Source organism: Gossypium hirsutum, chromosome A04 (genome assembly GCF_007990345.1).
Source record: "Gossypium hirsutum isolate 1008001.06 chromosome A04, Gossypium_hirsutum_v2.1, whole genome shotgun sequence".
Lineage (NCBI taxonomy): Eukaryota > Viridiplantae > Streptophyta > Magnoliopsida > Malvales > Malvaceae > Gossypium > Gossypium hirsutum.
The window spans coordinates 22,299,952-22,308,771 of record NC_053427.1 but is presented as its reverse complement, the minus strand read 5'-3'; the positions used below and the strand labels follow the sequence as shown (position 1 = coordinate 22,308,771).

Sequence of the window (8,820 nt, the reverse complement as noted above, 5' to 3'; positions counted from 1 at the left end):
TGGGTTAATATATATTAGATTGGGTATTTGGGTTTCTGTTGGATTAGGTTTAAGTGAATAGTAGGCTGTTTATATATTATAATTTTATTTGTTAATTTTTTTGGTTAAACCGAAAAATTCGGTTAACTGACCGGTTTCGAACCAAATTAACCATTAACTTAAAACTCAAAAAATTATTAACCGACCCCAATGGAATTAATTCGGTTAATCGACCAATTAACCGAATTCGGTCGGTCAACAAAATTTTTTCGGTTTTACCCGAATTTTGCACTCCCCTATAAATATGCCGATTGAGTATTAGCTTGATTGGTATGGGCATTATTGTCAATGCAGGAGGACATGTGTTCGAGTGCGCTGAAGCGTATTATCCTCCTATTTATATGTTGGGGAAGGGCTATAGGTAATTCTAGATATTGGATCATAAAAGTAGATATGGCCAAAACTTATAATAAGATATTTTCATAATTTTTATAATTGAATTAGTGTCATGAGTCAATCAGGCTATTTTGGTAATTTTTCTAATTGAATTAGTGTCACAAGCTAATCGAGCATAAACTCGATTTAAAAAATTACAAAAATGTTATTCAATTAGAAAAATGTCCTTCTCTAATTAAAATAATTATATTTTTCAAGTATATTTTAATTTTTATTTTAAAAACTAATAAAATATTTATATACTAAATTGATATTTAATTAACTCGTAATACTAACTTAATTATGAGACTTAAATAATAATATACATGCTTAAATTAGTACGTAAAAAAAAGGTAATAGCAGCTATATATGTAGGCAGAGGAGATGATTAGAATTATGTTATCCATAAATCTGGTTAACGTTTTATTATTGTATGTAGAGGACCCTTTGTCTTTATTAACTTTCGCAGCTATAAAGGAATCAATTAACACCAACTAATAGCATGGATGGTCAACCCTGCAGCTTTGGTCCTAGAGAGATATTGTGCTTTGTAAAAGCCCATGCCTCAGTGCCCCTTCCTCCCCCGCTTTCTCTCTCTATTTACCATCACAAAGCCAAGCAAATGAACCACAAAACCAGAAAGGGAAAAAATTAAATCAAGAAAAGAGGGAAAGAATGTGGTGTTTACATATTTTTCATTACTTATTTTATTTTTACGAATTTAACATTATTTTTAAAGAGTTTGCATAAAAAAATTACTTTTAAAGGGGTCCTTTTTGAGATGATTATATAATATTTACTTTTCAAAAAATTATTATTGGATTTTTTTATACAAATTAAAAAGAATTTAAACTATTTAAATGAAAGTATTGCTAATATTCAACCAATGTTCAAATTTTAATCTTTAATTGTTGAGGGGAATCGGCTCTCTTATTGGGAGAAGTCTTTGAAATGCCATTCTCTAAGCAATCGATTTAGAACTCAAATAGTTGGGTATTGTTCTTAAGGTGTCTATGTTCGATTTTTAGCCTCAAGTTTATCTCCCAACTCCAAGAGTCCAAAGGGTTTCATAGTATTTAACGAGAGTGCTTATGTCCACCAAGAAAATGTTTTATCATTTTGGCCTCGGTGGGGTTCAAACCCAAGACCTTAAAGGTCTTAAAGGGTAAAAACTATACCAGTTGGCTCTCACCAGGTACGCTAAGGTAAGCATATAAGGCCTTGGTTGATGGTTCGATTCCCCGCAAGCGCACTTTTCATAATTAATTTCTAACAATACTGGCATCTCTTCTGTAAGATTGTAGGCCATACCTACATCAATCGAGGTACTCCTTAAGGGACACAAAGCCTCCGAGTGGAACAATACCTTCCGTTGAAGGTTCAAGACCCAATTCCCCTGAACACTGATAAATAATATAGTTTATCTTATTTATATTGTTATTTAAATCATTAATGTAGTATTACAAGTCAACTCAACATCAATTATGCAGAACAATTATTAAAAATTATATTTTAAAATAATTAATAAATATTATTATAAGGATATTATTATAGATGTTTTTGTCTTGCTATACTTTTATAAACGGGTAAACTACAAAAATGGTCACTAAACTTTGGTGAAATTTATTTTTTTATCACTTAACTATGAAAGTTATATTTTGGTCACTAAAGTTACCGACTTATAACATTTTGGTCACTCGTCCATTAATGGTTGTTACAATCTTAACGGAAAAGGTGGCACATAATTCAAGGATTAATATCTAATTTGATTCCTAAACTATAGCTAAAACATTCAAAATTTGGTACTTTACAACATTTTTAACAATACTTTTTAAAAATTATTAAAATTTTCTAAAAATATAAAAAATTTTGAAAGTTCGGTATTTATTTTTTGAAATTATAAAATTATTTTTTTAAAATTTTAATTATGTGAAAATTTAAAATATTGAGAAAAATTATAAAAAATATATATAATAAACTAACAGCTTTGAAGTATGATTTATTTTCAAACATGTATATATTTTTTTAAAAATCTTCTGGTTTCTACTTCTCAATTGTTGAAAGAGAAGAAAGTTGTTGGCATGGAGACATCAATTATAAACTCATTCGACTATTGTTAAGTTTTGTTTGCTTCAAAACATTCTTGCAAAATGAAAATTTTCTTAGACTTTTCCTAGAGTTTCCCAGTTCTTAGTGTGTTATCCACCACAGTCCATCTCTTTATTTGTTTATTTGTGAATTGTTGGGAATTTCGATCTCTTTAGTGTTTTTTTTCTTTTCTTTTCTTTTTTTCCTTTTTTTGATAACAACTGGTTAGTATATAGTTTTACATAAATTATTGAGTTCTTTTTTATTTCTGTAACAGGGCACAGGTGGTAAGACGACCACCAATCAGATCATTCAGGAAGAACGGCATGGCATTTAATTTGGAATGGTGATTAATAGATAGATTATGATTTAAAATCCACACATGTTTGCAATGGTGATTATAAAATAAATAATCGTTTGAAATGTTTATATGTTCGTCCTACTAGATTTGTTGCATTCCCCGAAGTGAATGTAAACATGAAGAAAATAAAGATATACTCATGGACCTCTAAAAGTGGGAACATAGTAATAAATAAGATAACAATAAGAGTTCTCAAGATAACTCTTCAAAAGGGTAAAGATAACTTATGTTATCAATGTGATATGAAATATTGTTGGCCACATATGATATTTTGTTTTTGTTAATATTCTTTGAGTAAGGATATGAGAATGTAGTAATAAATTCTATCATTATAGATAGAAAGTATTTATCTTATTTGGTACTAAAACAAATAAATATTATTTCAATATTTGATAGTACAAAATTAGTCGAAAGCTCTATAAGAGCTAATATATTAATATCTTGTGATGGTTAATCCATTGGTTTTTAATAAACCATAATTTATACATATTTTTACCCCATGCGTAGTACATTTTTGGATGATTTATCCTTAGATTTGGTGAATTCGATGCTCCTAATCCTTTAATTTCATGTTTTATACTTAGATGAGCATAGGAGAATAAAAAGAGCGAGAAACGGGCCGAAAATGGAGAAAATGGGCCAACGTGGGAAATCAACACGGCCTGGACTTCCTCACACGGGTAGGCCACACGCCCGAGTCTATTTAACAACCGTGAACACGGATTGGAGAAATCGCTCACGGGCGTGTCACACGGGCGTGTCCCTGTCGAGCCCAAGTTTAGTCCCATTCAGAAATGGCCACTCTTGAAGGCTTTTAGGCATTCTAAAGCCTATTTAAACACACTAGAGGAGGCTGAAAGGACACACACGGAGTATGAGGCAAGGAATTACTCGAGGAAAGCCGATTGATCCATCTCAGAAGCCGGATTCACCTTCAAAACTGAAGATCTCCCTTCAATTCCCTTCAAGAGTTCTTGGGTTTTCTTTATGTTTTGTTATCATTATTTTTTTAGAGATGTTTTCTTTCATAAATATGAACTAAACCCCCTAAATACCTAAGGGGAATGAAACCTAAGACGGATCTTGTTATTATTATCTGAATTATATGATAAATATTTGACTTGTTCTTAATTATAAGTTCTTAATTCTGGCTTTAATATTCCAGGGTATTGATTCAAGTGTTGATGTGCTTATTCAGAGGAGCAAAAGTCACTGTCTAAGAGTAGATCTAACATAATTAAGCGGAGTTGATTGCACGCCTAGAGATAGGGTGACATAATTTTGCCGGGGTTGTAACTCTGGGGGTTTTTATTAGAAAGAGATTTAAATTATTCAACCTAGGGTTAGATGTAACACTGGGGGTTTTAATTAGAAAGAGATTTCAATTATTCAACCTAGGGTTAGATGTTGTTAGTCTCGAGAGAGATAATAACATAACTTAGGGATTTCTACGGATCAAGTCAAGTAAATAAATCGTCTGATTCAGAGTCAATAACAAGTGAAGTCTAGGTGGATTTTTCCCTTAGGTAGTGTCCAAATCATTTAGTTTTCCTAAAATTTATTTCCCCAATTTACTTCCTGTGCATTCTTAGTTTAGTAATTAGTTTAGATAAAACAAACCCCTTTTATTTTTAGGCTAGATAATAAAAAGAAAGTTAATACTAGTACTTTTAGTTCCTTTGGGTTCGACATCCCGGCCTTGCCATAAGCTATACTACTGTTCGATAAGGTGCGCTTGCCTTTTTCGTGATAATAGTTAGTTTTTGAGAACCGACATTCATAAATTATAAAGCTTATCGCGATTCATATCACATCAAGTTTTTGGCACCGTTGCCGGGGAACTAAGATATTAGGAACACTCGATTTTTATTACTTTAGCCATTTTACTTTTATTCCAATTTAAATTTTTATTTTCTTTTCTAATTTTTCGTTTATTCGCATCTGCTAGGTTTTTATAGTGTATGACTAGAAGAAACCTGTCAGGACCACTACTTTTTGGCAGTGAGATCGATTGCACAGCTCGCAAAAACCGAACAGAAATAAGGCGAAGCCTAAGATACACAGAGGAAGAACAAGAGGACGATATTTCCACCACAACTGAGGAGATGGCTGAAAATCAGGAAAACCCGCTACCTCCTGCGATAGCTGCTAATCCAGTAAATCAGAATCCTGCTCCATGCACTATGTATGATTATGCTAAACTTACTTTAATAGGAACTGAGTCAAGTATAGTTAGGCCTGCTGTTGCTGCAAATAATTTTGAACTGAAACCTAACACAATTCAAATGATACAACAGTTTGTTCATTTTGATGGTTTCCAGGACGAGGACCCAAACGCTCATTTGGTGAATTTCCTAGAGTTTTGTGACACTTTTAAAATCAATGGTGTTTCTGATGATGCCATTCGCCTTCGGTTGTTTCCCTTTTCATTGAGGAATAAAGCTAAACAGTGGTTGAACTCGTTACCACGAGGGTCAATCACTACTTGGGAATAAATGACCGAAAATTTTTTACTTAAATATTTTCTGCCGGCTAAAACGGCTAAATTGAGGAATGATATCTCTTCTTTTGTACAGATGGATCTAGAGACACTCTGTGATGCATGGGAGAGATACAATGACCTATTGAAAAGGTGCCCACACCATGGGTTACCTTTACGGTTGCAGGAAACGTTTTACAACGGCGTGAACCCCTCAACAAGTGTAACACCCCAAACCCAACCCAGACGTTATGGCCAGATCTGACGTGTCACATGAACTTACGACTTAGTATGCATTCGCTGGTTTTAGTGATTGGGATGGTCTTTGTAAAAACAACGGTTGAATGAAAAGTCGGTTTATCAATCTTTAGGCTATCCATTTGTTGTGCTTGTTCAGTCTTGAAAACGTTCATTAATTTTGAAAACCCGCGCAGCCTAACACTAGCAGTTTCGTCATAGTATAAATATAATTAGAAAATAAAACCATTGCGGAAAGAAGAAATTTAAATAGCGGCCTTATTACAACTTAAAACCCAAAATTAAATCAGAATATAAAAATAATAAAAATAAACTAACTTAGAAAAACCAACTTTGCAGATGATGTGGCCACTCCGAATCCCTCACAGCTCCAAGCACTATGTTTGGGGATTTCCTGCAGAGGTGAAAATAAAGGGTGAGTTCGGTAAACTCACTGTGTAACATAACCCAACTATAGCCCAAAACAGATCAAACCTTAGAGTAAGACTTATCTGGGCCATGGCCCAGTACAGAAATCAGAATGAAACCCATAGGCCCATAGAAGATACAGAACAAATAAATCATGAATGCAGAAATCCCAACCCAGAGCCATCCATAACACCCCCGTACCAGCCTTACACCATGTGGGGAGACTACTCGACCCACTCAACCGCTACACACCACAGAAATTGCAACGAAGCTACCAGATATTGTGAAGAAGTCACCAGATATAGATATTGTGGCTAGGCCACCAGAACAGATATATATATGTGGCGAAGCCACCAGATTGCAGCGAGGCTGCCAGATATTGTGACGAAGTCACCAGAACAGATATATATGGCGAGGCCACCAGATTGTAGCGAGGTTGCCAGAACGCTTCCTTCATCAATATAAACCCATGTCCCATGCAACAGAAATAAGATGTCATGGCATACGTATACAGAAACAGAACATCATGCATTTCAGAAAAAAAAATAACCGTAGGGGTAAAATCATAATTTTGCATGCATAAGGGTATTTCAGTAATTAATACCTATTGCCAAGGTTTCATGCTTATTCTAACGTTTACCAAGTAATTAGAAGTACTTACCTCGTCTTTTTACCAAAGTGGGCCCGTTGGCCCATTGGCCCGTTTTCGGCCCATTAAGCCCAAAAATACCGTTGTGCACGAAAATGCACACTCTAAACTCTAATCATCCAAATGCACCATATTCATTAACAACTATCTCACTAGTGCTCGCACGCTCGCGAGTTCACAAAATACCAACGTTTCGGTATTTCGGCTTTTACCGATTCAGTCTAAGGGAGGGTGTCGTTTACATACCTGGTTGATGATGATTGATGACGATATCTCCCACGCGATAATCCTACAATCGATCACTAACACATTAGACTTACGAATTAACGATAACTAACATAAATCCACGTTAACTAACCCAATCATCACATAAGTTAGTCATTTACGCACGAGTAACTAACCCAATCATCACATAAGTTAGTCATTTACGCACGAGGGGCAAAATAGTCATTTTACCCTCTAGTGGTAAATCGGTAGTCCTACCCTATTAGGGTATTTCGGTAATTCTACCTTACAAGGGTATTTCAGTAATTTTGTAAATCGAGGGTACTTTGGTAATTTTACAAGTCGAGGGTATTTCAGTAATTTTACAAACCAGGGGTATTTTGGTAATTTTATAAACCAAGGGTATTTTAGTAATTCTACAACTTATCCACTTGGGCCTACAGACCCATTGGGACCACATGGCCCATTTCAGCCTATCACGGCCCGAAATAGCCATCCTACTGCTAGAGTAATGAGAAATACACACCTGCTAGGAGACTGCAGTTAATCCGCGCTCCAAACACTCTTAGCTGACGCCCAACCCAAACGAGCACGTCAAAAAGGGAAAGGGATTAGCCAAGAAGGGTATGCCTACTCTCCTCATAGTTTGCTCTATTTAATTGCTCTATTTAAAACCAGCTCTCCATCTACTATTATGTTAGCTTCCCGATGTGGGATCCCTCCATCACCATAGTTTAAAACCAGCACCAACTCTTGCCATCCCAACATAGCAAAATAATCAACCTTTGCATGCCAAGGGAATAGAACCAAAGTCCTCTCACATGCCAACTCACGCCACCACCACTAGGCCATCAACTTATTTGTGTCATAAATCCAACACATTAAACTTTAAAGCGCACCTGCTTGCTTCCAGATTTATTGAAAAGAAAAACCAAAATATATTGCAGGAGCCAAGACTTGAACCTTGGACCCCTTGCTTCCTCTATGGCGTCACTTCCTTATCCCCTAAGTGGCGCTACCTTGCCACTACACCACACTCCTTTTTGTGTCATCTTTTACCCTTTTACTCTTAAAAGCCCAAACGCCAATTGCATTACCTGTTCATAAAATTAAAATTTCGAAGACTTCCACGGATTTAACTTAAGTTTAGGCCTTCCAAAGGCCAACTAACCTACTAAAATATATATTTTAACCAACCAGAACACACACAAATTTTAAAAATCACAGAAACACAGAAAACCTGAAAATTGGGGCGTTACAACTCTAACCTCCTTAAAGAAATTTTGTCCTTGAAATTTTACCTGAATCAAACAGATGAGGATATTGTTGGCGCATCGCCACTTTTGGCTCCCAAGTAGCTTCCTTTCTGCCATGATTAGGCCACAGCACCTTTACTAGCGGAACTGATTTCCTCCTCAAAATCTTAACATCTCGATCCAAAATCTGCATAGGCTCTTCCTCAAAAGTCAAGTCTGTTTGGACCTCGATCTCTGCAATCGGCACAACATGAGTAGGGTCAAAACGATACCGCCTTAACATGGAGACGTGAAAGACATCATGAATCCTATCCAACTCTGAGGTAGCTCCAACTGATAAGCCACTGGACCCGCTCGCTTAAGAATCCGATAAGGCCCAATGAATCGCGGACTTAACTTGCCTTTCCTCCCAAACCTTAATATTTTCTTCCAAGGCGAAACCTTCAAGAAGACCATATCACCCACAGAGTACTCTATTTCCTTGCACTTCAAATCTGCATATGACTTCTTTCTATTAGATGCTTCCTTCAACCGGTCTCTAATCAACTTGACTTTATCCTCAGTATCTGCCCCCAACTCAGGTCCAAGAACCTATCGTTCACCTAACTCGGTCCAACAACTAGGTGTACGACATCTTCGCCCATACAGTGCCTCATAAGGAGCCATTCGAATACTTTCCGGA

At 35.7% G+C, this 8,820-nt stretch overlaps 1 non-coding gene across 1 annotated transcript; it reads right to left on the bottom strand.

The window, feature by feature from the left end:
- Nucleotides 1-5,406: 5,406 nt before the first annotated feature.
- LOC121228357 (small nucleolar RNA R71) lies at nucleotides 5,407-5,513 on the bottom strand. Its single transcript, XR_005925933.1, has one exon. It is a non-coding gene; the product is annotated as a small nucleolar RNA R71 (small nucleolar RNA).
- Between the last annotated feature and the right edge of the window lie 3,307 nt (nucleotides 5,514-8,820).